We start from the raw sequence: 18,150 nt of genomic DNA, 5'->3' as shown, positions 1-18,150 counted from the left end.
CTTAGCATAATGTTTTTGAGGTTCATCTAATTTGGGGCCTGTATTAGTACTGTATTCATTTTTATGGCTGAATAATAATCTCCTGTATGGATATACCACACTTTGTTTATCCATTCACCATCTTGATGTTGAGGGACATTTGGGTTGTTTCCACATTTTGGCTGTTATGAATAATGCTGCTACAGACATTCATGTACAAGTTTTTCTGTAAGCGTTTATATGTTTTCATGTGTTCTTGTTACTACAGAAAACAGTTCAGGCTCCATGCCTCCTGTGTTTGTTTTATTCCTTGGGCCTTTTCATGACTATTAATTATTGGGCTGTTGCTATTTAACATATTCTGTTCCTCTATGTTGTAGTTCAACAAGGATGCTGAGGACTCCAAACCACAGATTTCGCTTTTCCTCATCCAAAACGTCTTAAAGGATAGAAAGTGTTTAGACTAGAGCAGAAAAACATTTTCATTCACAATTTAGATTTGTCTTCCCAGACATGTGTATGTATTTTAGTTCTCCTCTTATTAGAGTGCACTATTAGCTTTAGCCAATGATGTTATAACACAATTTAATAAATCAGTACGTTTATTTGGAAAGCAACACTTTCAAATAGAGAAACATGTTCAGACTTGGTCCTCTGACCATTCATGTCTTTATCCTGTATGAATAACAGTTGTCTTTGTAAACATAATTACCGTAAGACATGTTCTTCTATTTCCTTTCTTTTTAAATATGTTTTTATTGATTTTAGAGAGAGAGGAAGGGACAGGGGAGAGAGAGAGAGAGAGAGAGAGAGAGAGAGAGAGAGAGAGAGAGAAACATCGATGTGACAGAGAACCATCCATCCGTTGTCTCCTGTTACACACCTCAACCAGGATGGAACCTGCAACCTAGGCATGTGCCCTGACCATGTGCCAGCTCCTATGGGATGATGCTCAACCAACTGAGCCACACCAGCCAGAGCTGCACTTCCATTTCCTCTGAATCTAGGGAGGTGTTATTAGTGCTGCTTTATTGTTTTTATCTCAGAGATAGCACCTTTCAAATATTAGGGATGCTATCTTGATATTTTAACCTGTTTTTGGAGTATCTTAGAGACTCCTCCCAGATGTATGTAGCAGTTGGTGGTCTTTTTATATTAATACTGTGGGAATTCCATTGCACACTAAAGATATTATTATCTTTCTAGCAAAGAATTAGGTACATAAACTTGTCTTGATCAAATTGCCGTCCATAGAAACCGAGTTATATTCAGAATATATTGGGGTTATCTTCAGTGCCCATTTCACTTTGAGGGAAGTATGCAGGTCCTGAACCCAAAATGCTTCTGGAAGGCGAGAGCCCCTATTTAGGGCTCTTGGCTTTTACTTGGACTTTCCATTTCCTACCTTTTAATTCATGGGCTTTCATTCAAGGAGAGAGAACAACTGATCGCCTTCAGTGGCAGAATCTCATCACATGCGTGGGCAGAGGGGAGGTTATGGCTGTCCTTTTTGTCCGAAGTAGAGAAAGGAAAGAGACAGGCCACTCTGACCCAGGGCCGTGGCGGGCTGCCTTGCAGAGACTGTTGTGCACAGAAGTGCCTGCCCATCACGGCCCTGAGTGAGCTTGGGAGTCACACTGCGTATGTGCCCTCCAGGGGGCAGTGCCGTTCCTGAGGAAAGAATGGGGCTCGCAGAGGTTCCTGTAAAGTTGCTCCTCTCACATCGCAAAACCAAGCCTCCCTCTGCTGGGCCCTCATTTCACCCACCGCAAAAGAACCTTCTGCCTGCCTTTGGTCAGATCCCGCAGGGTGAGCTATCAAAGCAGAAGCGCTAGGTTAGGGATCCTTCCTGAAGTTTGAAGGCTTGCAGACTCCCTCAAGTCATGAACGAAAAAGAATCTGGATCCTCTGAGTGGGACCTCAGCGACAGCAGATGGCAGCAGCCCTCCCTCTGAGCCAGGGATGTTCGGTAACCTTCCTGCTTGTCAGCCTAACACCCCCACCTCAGCTCAATCATTCAATCTCCAAGCAGGCGTTCATTTAAGAGTCAAGGACTCAGAATTCTTTTGCTTGAATAAAAAGTCCAACAAAGCTATGGGTTTTACTTCACCTTTTGAATAATTGAGGGGGGAGGGGGGGGAAGAAAATTTCAAAGCTCTTCCTTAAAAATAAGTATTTTTTAAAATCTTTGATAAGACATATATATTTAAATATCATGAATTTAAATATGAATTTAAATATCATAACAGGGGCTCACAGTACAGCAACCAATCAGAAGCTCATACTTTCAGGGGCTAAGTCCGGAGGGTGATTTTTTAAAAAAATGTATTTTATTGATTTTTTACAGAGAGGAAGGGAGAGGGATAGAGAGTTAGAAACATCGATGAGAGAGAAACATTGATCAGTTGCCTCCTGCACACCCCCTACTGGAGATATGCCCACAACCAAGGTACATGCCCTTGACCAGAATCAAACCTGGGACCCTTTAGTCCACAGGCCGATGCTCTATCCACCGAGCCAAATCGGCCAGGGCCGGAGGGTGACTTTTATGTCATATGGTTCTGAGGGGCTCTGTAGGAGAGGTGGCAGGAAATACATGGTACCTAGGCTGGCCGGTAGTTAAGCAGTTAACACAGGCTTTCCCCTCCTGAAAGTCCCACTCAGAGACAATGAGCTTTCACTAAGTTAGGTGACTTGTAATAGACAGTATGCCACACTACTGGCTAAGAAAATAGAATTACTTACTGTAGGAAAAAATAAGCTCAAATCAAGACAGTAGAAGTATTCATTGTGGAAAAGTTGTTGAAACAAAAAGCACTGTGTTGTCCTTAAGTTTCAGGAGAATTAGAAATTATCTAGATTTATGATTTATGATGCTTCCAAAAGGGGAACAAGTGAAATTGTTTATCTTCACCACTGGGATTGAAGGAGCTAGGCTCCATTTGACAGTTACTGAAACTTTCACAGTAGCCATTGTTTCATATCTTTATCTGATTATTTAAAACTAGAGGCCTGGTGCACGAATTTGAGCACAGGTGGGGTCCAGCCATCCTGCCCCACTTGGGCTGGGCTGGCTGGGGGGAGGGGACATGGGAGGTTGGCCAGCCGGCCTCACCCCTGGGTGAACTCCGGCTGAACTCCTGGTCCAGGGGACAATTTTCATATTACCCTTTTATTATATAGGATAAGGTTTGTCAAATGATAAAATTAAGTTATCATAAAAGGTACCAATATACATTTCATAATAGGTAAACCAATAGAGTGAAATGTACAAATATAGATATAGACTATATGCAAACTTAATTTAAAAAAAATATTTTTATTGATTTCATAGAGGAAGGGAGAGGGAAAGAGAGATAGAAACATCAATGATGAAAGAGAATCATTGGTAGGCTGCCTCCTGCACTCCCCTGCACTGGGGACTGAGCCCACAACCCAGGCAAGTGCCCTGACCGGAAATCGAACCATGACCTCCTGGCTCATAGGTCAATGCTCAACCACTGAGCCATGCTGGCTGGACTGCAAACTTAATTCTGAATGAATGTGACATATCAATTCTGTAGAATGCAGAGTTTTAAAAATGAGACCAGCATAAATGCATATTGTTCTGGAAGAAAAAATATTGCCCCATCATACCATTTACATAACTAAAACCCAGGTGGATTAAATATCTAAACTTTAAATATACATGTATTATTTTATTTTGACATGAGTATTTATATAATAAGAGTTGATAATAACAATTAAATAAACAATACAAGAATCCCCCAAACTATAAAATATTTGATCATATTAAAAGCTATAGATAGCATGTCCTGGAGCTCAGTTGGCTGGAGCATTTTTCCCATACTCCAAGGTCGTAGGTTGGATCCTGATCAGGGCACATACAAGAAACAACCAGTGAATGCATAAATTGGTGGAGCAGCAAATTGATGTTCTCTCTCTCTCCCCTTCCTGCTCTTTCTCTAAAAATCAATAACAAATTATAAATGGCAAGTCACTATAAATGTAAATCAGAGAAAAAAATATTTGCAACCAATATAGTAGACAACACGTTAATACCTATTATAAAATTATTTCTTTCTACACATTGAAAACAAACAGATAATCAAATAGGAAATTGGATAAACAATACAAATAGGCAATTACAGAGGAAATATTGCATGTAGTCAATAAAAATATGAAGAGGTTCAAAATCAAAGGTATTCAAATTTATTCAAATACAAATTATAAGTTAATTTTGATCCATCAGATTGGCAGATTTATCAGAACGTATTGCTAATGTACACAGATTGTCCCATATGCAATTATTGGAGGGTGAGTTGCTTGTTTTCCTCTTCTTTTAAACAGGCAAGTGACCTTTGACCAGTTATGATTGTGTCTCCATCTAGTGGTGGAAATATATTTCAAGTATTTGTACAATAAGTAAAGTCACTGTCACACTGAAACATCTGAAGCACTGTATAAACAGGAATTACTGTGGTTGTTACTGGTACATGTCATCAGGGTCTCCACAATTTATCTTGCTGTCGCACAGGGAGGAAATAATATTTGCTGATGCATGGTAACTGTATTTAAATTTTGCTTGTCTCCATTCAAATTAGTAGTGTCAAGGTTTTGAAATATTAACAAGATCTTTCAATGTAAAATCTAAAATTCTAATTTAAAAACATACCTTAAAGGTGCTTCCAGTTCTTATTTATGTGATGAAGTCAGTTAACTATTTGGCCATTTTATCAGCTCTGTCTAGACCTGAACTTCCTTTGTACACATGGCCTTCTTACGCCTTCCCACAACTTTGCCAGAGGATACATGTCGTATGTATCTGTCTTACGATGAAGAAATGTGGTGCAAAGAGATCTTACAATTCACCCAACCCCAATAAGCAGGTACATGGCAGAGAGGAACATTTATCTTAGATGCCCTGATTCCAAATCCAGTGCTTTTTATAAGACCTTCCCCATATGCAATTATGATGAATAAGTGAACTACCATTTGTATAAATACTCACATCCAATAGAAACTTAAGTTATTATAAAATTACATAATAAAGATAGCAATAAGTTCCCTGAATGTGAGAAGTATGTGGGGTAGTAAGATCAAAGACTACTTCATAAAAGCATATACTTTAGGCTGAATTAAACTGACCATCAAAATTTAAAAAAAGTATCCAGAAATTTGGGAAACTTCAAAGACATACAATTTATGCAAATATATATTTTTCTACCTCCCCAGTCTTTTTCTACAGCCATCTCCTTAAAACACCAGTGGGTGAATTATTGCTAAGGTAAGCCTTCTGCCATAAATTAGGAGAATGTCCAGGAGAAGATACTATATAGTTCAACAAACATTTGTCTATAATAAAAGAAAATAAAGGAAAAAAGAAAACAAGCTAAGTGTCTGTATTTGTTGATTGCATACATAAGGCACTCTGCAAGAAGTGTGCCTGTGAGAGGCAGAGACCAACAATAAAGTAGAGTGGTATCAGGTTCTTTTTCTTTTTCTGTTTTTTTTTCTCTTCCTACACTTCACTTTTCTGTTCACTCTAGTTCCATCAAAGGAGTTGTGACTTATGTAAAACCATGAGACAACAGAAATGGAGTTCAGAGATAAAAGGTCTTACATGTTTCCGTTCCTGTCAAGGTTCTGTAACGTCTGAACAAGTAGAGTCCAAACCCACTTGGAAGCCCACTAATTCTTGGGTGCCTTAGAAATCTTCTGCACATATTTGTGGAATAGCAGATCCTGGCCATACACTCCATGTGAAAGAGCTACTGAATGGGCACCTCAGGTTCTCTTAATTTCTGCTTCCTGCCCTCCATCTCCATCATCCCATGTATACCACTTAACCTAGCTCATTACAATGGCATCAGTAGGACTAAAAACGAGGGGATTGAAATCACTTGTGCCGGTAACCAGGCGCACTCAAAACCCAATGGGATGTGAACCCCAAAGCTGTCATCTCAAGCCCAGTCTTCCTGGTCAGCTGGTATTGTTACTGGGGGGGAGTTCTCCCTTTCCCCACCAGTGGCCCGAGGGTTGGGGAAGGGGTGGGAGGTGGGGAAGTGGGACTCTTGCAATGTCATGAGAAAAATAATGTTCTGAGACTTGCAAGGGAGAATGAGTGCATTTATTTGGGTGGAGTTAAATCCCTGAGTTCCTAAGGGCCCATTTCCCTCTGTCCCAGGGAAAGTGTAGCTGTGACTTCAGCAGAGGTAGGAGTAAAGCCATTGCCCAGCCCTAGCCAGTTTGGCTCAGTGGATAGAGCGTTGGCCTGGGAACTGAAGGGTCCTGGGTTCAATTCCAGTCAAGGGCACGTGCTGGGGTTGTGGGCTCAATCCCTAGTAGGAGACGTGCAGGAGGCAGCCAATCAATGATTCTATCTCATCATTGCTTTTTCTATCTCTCTCTCCCTCTCACTTCCTCTCTGATATCAATAAAAATATATTTAAAAAAACAAAAAAAGCCGTTGCCCAGTTTCTGTTCCATGCTGGGGCACAGTCCAATCCAGCATCAGGCTGGCTTAGTTTGTGTTCCCAGTGGCAGTGTATCAATCCATTGCATGTGGGGTCCCATGTGGCCTCTGGGACCACATGGCTATGGAGGAAACACGGGCGAATGCAAGAGAGCCACACAAGAGCCAAGAGAACAAACTCCTTTGTCTGGGTGATTATGCATCCCCACATTTCCATTGACTTGCAGTGGGGCCCATTTATTCTGGCCAATAATCTCTGTTCCCAGGTTTGACTGACAGGCACCTTTCCTGTATCACCCCAACTTCACTGCACATGTGCCCATCTCCCCTTTGTCTAGTCCAGTGGTTCTCAACCTTCTGGCCCTTTCAATACAGTTCCTCATGTTGTGACCCAACCATAAAATTATTTTCGTTGCTACTTCATAACTGTAATGTTGCTAGTGTTATGAATCGTCATGTAAATATCTGATATGCAGGATGGTCTTAGGCGACCCCTGTGAAAGGGTCGTTGGACCGCCAAAGGGGTCACGACCCACAGGTGAGAACCGCTGGTCTAGTCCCTTCCACCAGCTCAGCAGGGAATGGACCTGTGGTTCCCTGGGGAGGGTAAAGTTGCAGTGGATTCCTGGTAAAGCTGCCCAAATGACAGGCCTACAATGCCTGGCCTTCCTTTTGCTCCTTTCCTAGTATTACTAACTAGCTCATTACAATGGTATCAGTATGACTAAGAATGAGGGGATTGAAATCACTTGTGCTGGTAATCAGGCACACTCAAAACTAATCACAGATTTTTATTTTAGTACAGACATAAGGCCTAAAGAGTACCCAGACCTCCTTCCTCTCTATCACAGGTTATAAATATAAAGTACAGCCTGATAGACATTTCTCCTGCCCCTGGAAAGGTTCCCTTATGTCTGGACAAGTGACTTTCCAACCCAGGTCAATATTATCTTAATTGCTTTTCACAGACAGGCCAACTCTGAGCATGTTCTCCTGCCCGGGACTTTTGAGTTGTATCTTGAACGGACATCAGGCCCCATGGTGTCAGGAAATCAGATTCCAGCCGTAGCTGTCCCTGACTTTTATACCCTCAGGTATAATACCTTAATACCCTCAGGACCTTCATATCATCTCCTGAGAACTGAATGAGTTCAAGTGAAGAATCTCAAAGGTTTCTTCCAGCATTAGTGCTGATTCTACTGCAATTTAATCAAAAGCTAGAAATGAATTGCTGATCTTCACTTCCAAAGTCCCTGGTGCTAGAATGAGTTGATTCTATGAGCAATCCCTGCTGAAAAAGTAACTGAAGCAAACTTGGCATATGTTTTTCCAAGAGAGAATCCCTTCTTTCTTTTGGGTTAACATTTTGTTTGCCAGCATAGCTAATCTGTTTTACAAGTGCCGAAAGGATTGACTCAGCTTTATCTCTCTCTGGAGAGCAGTCATTATTGCTGCTTTTCCTTTCTTAGTAAACCCCACTGAGATTTTAAAATTCCATGGAAATTATAGCTATTTTGGGTGCATTTAGCTTCTTAAAAAGCATTGAGTTTTATCCTTACGGGCCCTTTGACACACTCCCTCTCTGAAGGAGGACTTGCCCATCAGATGGAACGTTGCCTCTGTCCTCAGCTTGGCAGCAAGACCCACCAAGTCTGTTCTGCTCAGTGCTGAGACCACCTCACTCCCAAACCTGCCCTCACCCCTTACTACTTGTCCCTGCAGCAACCCTGGAACTTTCTGCACAGAGGTTTCCTAAGATCCTGATGTAGAAATCAGGTCCCCAAATAAATTATTCCCCTGCTGTGCCCCCCAAGTTTTTCAAATGAGTGTCATACATCCCTCATTCTCTGTGTCCCCTCCTTGGGACAATCCTCTGACTATTCAGAGCCTCAAGTGTTCCAAATGATCCATTCCTTGGCAGAAAGCAAGAAGTTCCTCCTCCTTTCGGGAAGCCTGAGGCCATCCAGTTGCATAAATTTCCAGCTAAGTGTCTCTAGGGATTTTCTTAAAGTGAGGAGAAATGGGGTGCTTCCAGCCCTCCTGAAGTCTCCAGCTGGGAGGTCAACCAGAGGCCCTTTCAATCCACTGCCCTTGGTGGAGCGACAATCAACAAGTATGGAGAGTGCTCAGAGCTCCTACAGCTGTCACCTCCTCCTTACAGAAGGGGTCCCTGCCCCCCCTGCATCCCACTCTGCTCTGGCTCCAGATCCTGAGGCTGCTCGTGGGTAGCCCAATAACAGACTCCCAAGAATGCCACCACTCACTCCTTCCTGATGCCCCTACTCCCATTCACAGGGCTTTGTTTCTTATGCTGTTTGCTAAAGCTCATTATATACTTCTCTATACATTTTTGTTTATCTGAATTATGATCAATGAAACAATTTCAAAGGATTGGCTCTAACTTGTCATTTTCCACTTTAGCTCATTGGAACACGGCTTCTTACAGAAAGTATTGCTTATTGAGATTTTCCTAATGCTATATTTTCCTATCAGATTAATAGCGGGGTGGGGGGATTTAAAGTAGCTACTAGTTGAGAGATTCTTTGCATACTTCAATATTTAACAGTTGTCTTGAAATCAAATAAAAACAGGGAAATGTTGTCTTAAGTTGTATTTTAAAGAATTTGAACTTAGTAAATACCAGTTCTTAGGAAAATTTTAGAAAGCTCCCTTGCGTTCTTTTCAACAGATCCTTATTCAATCCCACATTAAGCTGGTGTTGCTTCGCAAGTCCTGGAGTACACAAATTAACATAACATGCTCCATGCCTTATTGACGTACCTTATAATCAAATAAGGAGATCATAAATTCATACACTAGCACCTAAAATTCTTTTGTGGAACAAAGCATGGGATAAATAATACATTCATTAAGAGTTAAAGACGATCTGTGATTCAGAAAAAAATGTGTGCCTTGAGAAGCAATGTGATGCACCTCTTGTTACTACACATACGTCAAGTCAACACAGTAGACTATACTGACTTTGGAAGTTCCCCTTCCCAACACAAAATAATACGATAAATCCAAATTAATTTTTAAAAATACACAACTGAGCTTGACATTACGAATGGAAATCCCCAGGTAGAAGAAATGAGTACAATATTCAAAATCAATGTAGTGAGCAAGAGCTAAACCCAGTGACCTACAGAGGAGCTTCCTATGGGAACCAGGGTTGGGACTTGAGCTCAGAGTCCCAGGCAACATCAGCCCCTAGAAATGGGCCCTTTCATAAATGTGAGAGCCAGTCCGTACAGTGGAAACTAGAATACCCTGCCCTCTAAGCCAGGGAGGCAGCAAAAAGGCAAGAAATCTGACATAGGAAACCCACCTCAAACCTTGCTCAATGTGTTGTATGGATTTGCATGAAGACATGCAAAAAACCAGAACTAATCAAACTGAAACTCTTGCGGCCTTGGTACATTCTTTTGATCATTTTTCACCCACTGTTTCTGGTTTTATCTGGATGCGCGGTGCTGTCCAATACAATAGCCAAACTCATGGCCCACAACAGGGGGACCTTCGCACACCAGTCCACTTAATTCAGTGGTTCTCAAGCTTGGCTGCACATTAGAATCACCTGGGAATCTTTTTAAAATCCTGATTTCTGGGCCTCATCCTCCGGAAATTCTGTTTCTTTGTTATGGGGTGGGGCCACATTAGTAACAAAGAAATAGAATTTCCGGAGGATGAGGCCCAGAAATCAGGATTTTAAAAAGATTCCCAGGTGATTCTAATGTGCAGCCAAGCTTGAGAGCCACTGACTTAATTCCTGTGGAAACAACTCCCACTGAAGAAGAGTTCCTAGTAAAAATGTATAACCCCCAAGAGGAGACAGGGAACTAGGGAAGAGACAGATAAATAAGGTACAATGAACTAGAGAAATCACATCTAAAGAAATACAGATAATAGAAAAATATTAACATGCCATCAGTTAGGGATATTTACAGTGTTCAAAGAGAAGTGAGGAGTAGAAGTCATAAGACAAGAACAACACATAACGAAAAGGACTAGATCTGATTAAAAAAGAACAAAGCAAATTCTAAAAATTAAAGAAATATTTAGTAATTTACACTTCCATATCGGGCCAGACAGCACAACTAGTACCAGGCTTGTCCTGCTACCATAAAACACAAGTAAACTGGATTACATATAGAGAGCAGTTGTTTTCAGACATTAAATAACAGCTGAAGTAGGACCATGATTCCCGAGAGAGGAAAACGAATTAGATGGCTCCTACACTTGCTCTGGCTTCTGGTGGAGACATGTTTAGGATCATAACAGAGAGAGGAACGCCCTCTCAAAAATGCTGAGAGATGAAGATCAGAGTTCAGGAAGTCTGAAGTGGCAGAAGCTGTAGGGTGGAACAATTGTAGGGTGGAACCTCACCCCCAGGGTGAATTTTTCCTCCTCTAGCATATTACTGGTCACGTGGTTTAGACCTCCCTGAGCTTTCATATCACTGGTCATGTGGTTCTGACCCTCCCCTGACCTTTCCTCCCCTGGCATTTTGCTGGTCATGTAGTTGACCCCCTTAGAGGAGGAGCAAGGGGCTAGAGAATAGGCTCATTCTACTCCCATATAAGCCCTTGCACTACCACTGCCTTAAGCATTAAGGCCTAGAGATTCAATTGAGTTTCAGCTCCAGGTCCAGGAAAAGCAGCAAGGTCAGCAGGAGTGACCCCATGGCTGACATCAGGACCAGCTGCAATGACAAATGACCCCCCTGTCCTGGCACCAACCAACCAGTAGAGACCACGACCCTGAAAAGATACAGCTGGAAAGCTGATGAACATTCTATTGAGATCCTCCCCCAGAGACCTCCAGATAAAAGCTTTTAAGACAGCGGTTCTCAACCTGTGGGTTGGGACCCCTTTGGCAGTCAAATGACCCTTTCACAGGGGTCGCCTAAGTCTTAGGCCCTAAGACCATCCTGCATATCAGATATTTACATTACGATTCATAACAGTAGCAACATTACAGTTATGAAGTAGCCACGAAAATAATTTTATGGTTGGGTCACAGCATGAGAAACTATATTTAAAGGGCCAGAAGGTTGAGAACCACTGCTTTAAGATGAAGCCCCAGCAAGCATTCTCTCTGTCTCTTTAGCACACCCCTTCCCACTTCCCTTCCCCACTCTCTTCTCTCCAGGTGCACACAGGATCGATTTCGATCTCTCTCTTTCTCTCTCTCTCTCTCTCTCTCTCTCTCTCTTTCACTCTCTCTCTCTCTCTCTCTCATGCCTTTCTTCCTCTCCTTTCTCTGGGTGTATAACTTTGCCTTTCTTTCTCCTAAGCTCCAAGGGACCTTCTTTTGCCTCTGTAATTCAAGCATGTCAAACTCGCAGCCCACAACGAATATTTTTGCGGCCCAGCCAATATAACGGTACGTAAGAAACGTTATAATAAAATTTTTATAACTTAATTTTTACAATATCTTGTTATACATAATTACTAGTAATGAATTACAGCGTTCACTGATGACTATAATCATGTTGCATTCATGGCCCTTATGCGCCTTGTGCACAGGTGCACCATTTCTCTCCACTAATACCAGCAGCGAATATTTTAGCAGCTGATTGCCCCGTCATTAGTCTTGGACTGACTTGTTTGGTGTGTGCAACAGGAAATATTTCGCTTTCAGAGAACAAGAAAAATAGGTTTATTTGCATTACGCTTATTAATTTGTGCAGTTATTCAGTGTCTGGTAAATTAATGTTCAAGAAAAAATATTATTAAAATGCTCTATTATTTTATGTTAACGATTAGTCATTTATTTCAGCCCTTTGTATTCAGCATGGTCTCTATTGAAATAAATCTACGTTTCTATGAAAATTGAAGCTTTTTGATTTTTTGCAGCCCACATAAACTTAAACCTTGTTTATTTGCTTCGTGTTAGCCTTTGGGGTTGACATGCTTACTGTAACTTGTTTCCTGAGCTGACACAACCTAGCTGACTCACTTCTTTCTATTTCTGTGGCTTCCTAAAGAAACTTTCTCTTCGATTTGATTTCCTTGGCTCTGAATCCTTTCTTTGCCAAACTGAAGTACCGAGGTTGCTGAACCGAGGTCCAATTACCAATAACACCTGGTACCGTTCTACCACTACCTCGTTGATGGACATTTGGCTATTGTTTCCCCATTTTGGCTATTGTAAATAGTGCTTCAGTGAATATTAGTGCACAAGTGTTAATGTAAAAAACATTCAAACCTGTAAAGAATTTTTGTGACTTTATTTGAGCCAAACTATGGACAATTGCCAGGAAGCAGAATCTCAACATATTGGGATAATGCTCCAGAATGGCAGTCCTTCACCTTGTTTTGTACATTACAATCAAAGGAGGAGATGTAAGTGGGTTACATGAACTCCATTGGTGATAGATTAGGGAGGCGGGAGAATGCAAAGTAGGGAAACCTCTGGGATTGGATAAAAGGTAAAACGATAGACAAATACTTCTTCTACTTAAGAGGCTATAGGATAGTTAACAGTCAACAATTAACATGATAACAATAACAATTAAGGAATTTGTGGTCTCAGTCCTGGGGCCCAGGCCCATTTGGTTGTGCTCCCAGCGGTCAGAAAAAGGGAAGTTACAAGTTATCCTGACTTTTCACAGGTATGTTATCTTAGATGCAAAAAGACAATAGACTCAATAAAGATCGAAGTTGATCTTTTGTCAAGGAAGATACTGGCCTAGCACATGACTACCCACTACAAACTGCTTTTTAATGAGAGGTTTTTAATTTCAGACTATCCTTTGTGGTTATTTTAGGTCTCTTGACTGCAAGGCCTCCATCCACACAGACCTTTAGGTTAGCATGTGGCCCTTTTTTGTCCACACAAGTATCTATTGGAGTTTGTGCTTTTAATTCTTTTGGGTCTATACCTAGAAGTAGAATTGCTGGATTGTATAATTCCTTGTTTAACTTTATGAGGAACCACTACACTTTTCCACTGTGGCTGCACCATTTTACCTTCCAATCAGCAATGCATAAGGGTTCTATTTTCATTCTTTTTTTTTTTTTTTTTTGAAATATTTTAAGTTGATTTTAGAGAAAGGAAGGGAGAAGAAGAGAGAGAGAAAAAAATCAACGTGAGAGAGAAACATTGATCAGTTGCCTCTCACACACACCCCAACTGGGGATCAAATCCGCAACCTGGGTATGTGGCATGACAGGGAATTGAACCCAGCCACCTTTTGGTATACTGGACAGGGTTCCATTTTCTTCACATTCTTCTTCTTTTAAAAAATATTTTTTTACTGATATTAGAAGGAGAGGGGAGGAGAGGGAGAGATAGAAACATCAATGATGAGAGAGAATCATCCATTGGCTGCCTACTACACCCCCCTTACTGGGGGTTGAGCCCACAACCTGGGCATGTGCCCATGACCTTCTGGTTCATGGGTCAATGCTCAACCACTAAGCCACACTGGCTGGGCTATGTTCTTTTTTTAAACTACTTAAGTCAATATAATTTTCAAATCCTTCCTGACCAGCTGGTAGGAAATTTCTTTTCATTCCTTCCTGTGCCTTTCACACCTACACCAGGACTGTAATGAAATGCAAGAGGTGGTGTTGGGCCCTTTGGTCCACACAGACTTTCACTGAAATGTTCTTTGCTGCTGTCTGACACCTTCATGGTTAACATCTTTCTCTCACCCCCTTGAGACAAGGGACATTCTTGTAAGGCAGAGAATCCCACGGTTTGTAAGTTCTACTCCCTACACATTGCTTACAGCCATTTCCCTCTGAGGTTATGTAAGACCCCAGGTCTACCAGAAAGCCCATCCTGGTGGCCTGTAGTCTGAAATGCACAGACCCCTCTCTCAATCCCTAAAATCATTTTGCTCTCTGGGAGTAAGTTTTATTCATCCTTTCTGTTTGTTGAAACCCCCCAATTTCTCTTAATAATTTTGTACATCTCTACATCCTCAAACAAAAGACCGGAAATCTTGCAGATAACTTCTGCTTTTCTGCCAACCACATACTTTCCCAGAAACCAGGAAGCCCAGGGTCACAGTAAGTTACCTGGTCCATTGAACAGGGGAAGGAAATGGAGAAATTTTAGGAGGAGGGCAGAATTAATACTTTAAAATATTATCAAGACAAGTAAACAATTAGATGTAAAATAAAAACGTATGCATGCTCATGGAGAAAATTTGAGAAGTGCAGTAAAGATAAAGAAAAATATTTATAATCACACCACCTAAACTTAACATTTTGAATATATCCTTCCAGCCTTTTCTCTGAACACAGAAATGTACTTTAAACTTTAAGTTTATACATGTTACCTTTCAATATTTTAGAGTTTCCCTTTCTGAAATAACTAAATAAACTATTTTAAGCTTCTATTTTATGTGACTTCCAGATATCAAGTGCCTTTTCTACTAGTTCTGAGAATTCTGAATGACAGACAACCTACTTACCTATTCTTTTGATCACTTTTCACCCACTGTTTCTGGTTTTATCTAGATGCTTGGTGCTGTCCAACATAATAGCCATATGTGGCTATTTAGGTTTAAATTAATAATATTTAAGTAAAATTGAAATTCAAGTCCCCAGTCAAACTAGCCACACTGAAAATATTCAAAAGCACATATGGCTATCTTATTGCAGAATGTTCTATTGGATGTCATTGCTCTGGTTCACCTTTGCTCATCTGACTCCTCCCCCCCTCCCCCCCCCGCCCCCGCCCCGCCCCCATCCCCGGCCCACCCCCGCACCTGCTTATCAGCTCCTCTTATTGCCTAGCTCCCACTCCTATATTCTCCAAAACACCAAACCCACGTTGCTGCTGGATTTTAAAATAAAGGTATTTGCTATAAAGGTTTAGCAATAGCAGGAAAATAACTGAAAAAGAAATAGCTAGTGTCACTGTTGCTCAAATTCACTAACCTGCAGGTACAATGTATAAATCCAACCAACCAGTAAACTGATTGGGCCTCAGTTCTGCAACTGATGGGTCGAGGAATAATTACCTTTTTATTCAAGTGTTAACAGATTTTGAGTATTTGTCATGCTCCTCTTCTTCTAATTAAAAGCACCACGTAATAATATATGGTGAAAAGTTAAAAATGAATATCAAGTATTCTTATGTAACTAGATGTTTATTTTCATTTCAAAAGCAAGGTTTCCCTAGTGCCTGGCCTACTGCTCTATGGTTGACCTTCTTTTTGCTTCTTTTCTCTTTCTTGCTCAGGGTCTCGAACATTCTATCTTTCAGGCTACCAATGCAAACACTGAGAACTTGTGATATGATGAGAAATTTGCCTCCTGATTTTTCTAAACCCCTCCTTATCTAGACTGGCCTATGGCCTTTTTTCAGAGCCAGAGACGCCCCTTCATCTTTCACAAACAAAAGAGTAGCTTTTCCCTGTGAAGAATGTTGTCATTCTTCTAAAATGCTGAAGCAGTCACTGGGAAATTTCATTTTATAACTGATAATTTGTCTTCCTCTTTCATGCTGCTTTTTAAATTTCCCCATGTTTTCCTTATTATGTTTCGTAGATTTCTGTATAATATTTCCTTCATATATCCTACTCTACTTAACTATCCATGCTTTTAGATATTTGCATGTTTGGTTTGTTTTCATCTGACTACAAATGCAGAGATTAGTAACTTTGCCTGCACTTCTGATTATTTCTCTAGGATAGATTCCTAAAAGTGAAATTATTTGACCTGTAATAATGTAGTAAATATTCACTGCCGTCCCACAGGAGATAAGTTTACATCCCCTTACCCTTCCTCTCCCACCATTGATGTTGGCCTTGGCCAAATGACTTGCTTTGGCCACTGAAACGTTAACACATTTGACACAATCAAAAAACTTAAATATGCGTCTGCATTTGCCCTACTGCCCTTTGATAAACAGCCATGAAGACAGCCACTGACCTTTAGACTAGGCCCTGGGGAAAAAATAGGGAATAGGCTTGAGTTCACCTATAACCTTGAGTTCACCTATAACCTAGCCCAGCTTCCTCCTTCTAAAGCAGAGTCACCCAGTTGAGTCCATCCTAAATCAGCCAAACTGCCATCAACCTATAGAAGCAGGAGCATGAGAAAAAATATTGTTCATGTGGCAGTGAATTTTAGGACAGTCACACAGCATATTGTAGTGTCCAAATAATGCATTTTTCCTATCAAGGTTGCATTCAGTTACAGGGTTTCCAAATGTTCTTGTCAAGGGTTCTAGATGAAACTTAATGGTTCTGTTTCCAGAAAACTCAAAGACAAATCTTTGCTGTGACTAAAGAATTTTCTTATATTATTTTAGACTATTAGTTTGTTCTTCTCTTTTTTTTATTGTTGATACTATTACAGATGCCCACCACTCCCCCACCTGTTTCTCCCCCGCCCACCACCCCCCAACCCCCAGCCCCACTAGGCCTTTCTAACGTTATTATCTGTGTCCATGGGCTATGAATATATGACTATCTGTTCTTTCGTTAATCTCTTCAATCTCTTCCCACTCCCCTCCTCTCTTAGATCTGTCAATTTGTTCCATGTATCCATGCCTCTGGTTCTATTTTGTTCATCAGATTGGACATATAAATGAGATCATGTGAAATTTGTCTTTCTCTGCCTGGCTTATTTCGCTTAGCATAATAATCTCCAGGTACATCCATGCTCTCTCAAAGGGTGAGAGATCCTTCTTTTTTACAGCTGCCTAATATTCCATTGTGTAAATGTACCACCTCTTTGTTATCCGCTCATCTACTGGTGAGCGCTTGGGCTGTTTCCAGATCTTAGCTATTGTAAATAATGTTGCTATGAACATAGGGATGCATATATTCTTTCTGATTTGTGTTCTCTGGGATTCTTAGGATATATTCCTAGGAGTGGGGTGACTGGATCAAATGGCAGTTCAATGTTTAATTTTTGGAGGAAACTCCATACTGTTTTCCACAGTGGCTACAACCATTCTGCATTTCCAGTGAACTAGTGTTCCTTTTTCTCCATTTCCTCACCAGCACTTGTTTGTTGATTTATTGATGGTAGCCATTGGTCCGGGTGTATGAACTTTTTAATGTATTTCTGGATCCAATTTGCTAAATATTTTGTTGAGGATTTTAGCATCTATGTCAGTGATGGAGAACCTATGATACGCGTGTCAGAGGTGACACACTAACTCATTTTTTTGGTTGATTTTCTTTGTTAAATGGCATTTAAATATATAAAATAAATATCAAAAATATAAGTCTTTGCTTTACTATGGCTGCAAAAATAAAAAAATTTCTATATGTGACACGGCACCAGAGTTAAGTTAGGGTTTTTCAAAATGCTGACACGCCGAGCTCAAAAGGTTCACCATCACTGATCTATGTACATCAGCAATATTGGCCTATGATTTTCTATCTGTGTAGTGTCTTTTTCTGGTTCTGGAATTAGGAAAATTCTGGCCTCATAAAATGAGCTTGGAAGTCTTGACTGCAGTGAGTGTCCTGTGGGACCCAGTGGTGTAATCTCTGATCTCCTGAGCTGGGTGCTGTAGGAATGTCCCTTATGTGGGTGATGTGGGCCCTCCTGGTATAGTGGAGTTTTGGTTGCTGTTGTCCTGATCATGGGTGGGCTCAGCTCTTGAGTTGACTGACAGTGTGGCTCAACCCTGGCCACATTGTACAAACTGTTGTACAGGTACTGACAGGACAAAACTAGACAAAACAGGATCACACCAAAAACAAAAGGAAATATAAA

This window comes from Myotis nattereri, assembly GCF_964212035.1.
Source record: "Myotis nattereri genome assembly, chromosome: 18".
In the NCBI taxonomy this organism is placed as follows: domain Eukaryota; kingdom Metazoa; phylum Chordata; class Mammalia; order Chiroptera; family Vespertilionidae; genus Myotis; species Myotis nattereri.
The sequence above is the reverse complement of the archived record's forward strand: the minus strand, read 5'-3'. Positions refer to the sequence as shown.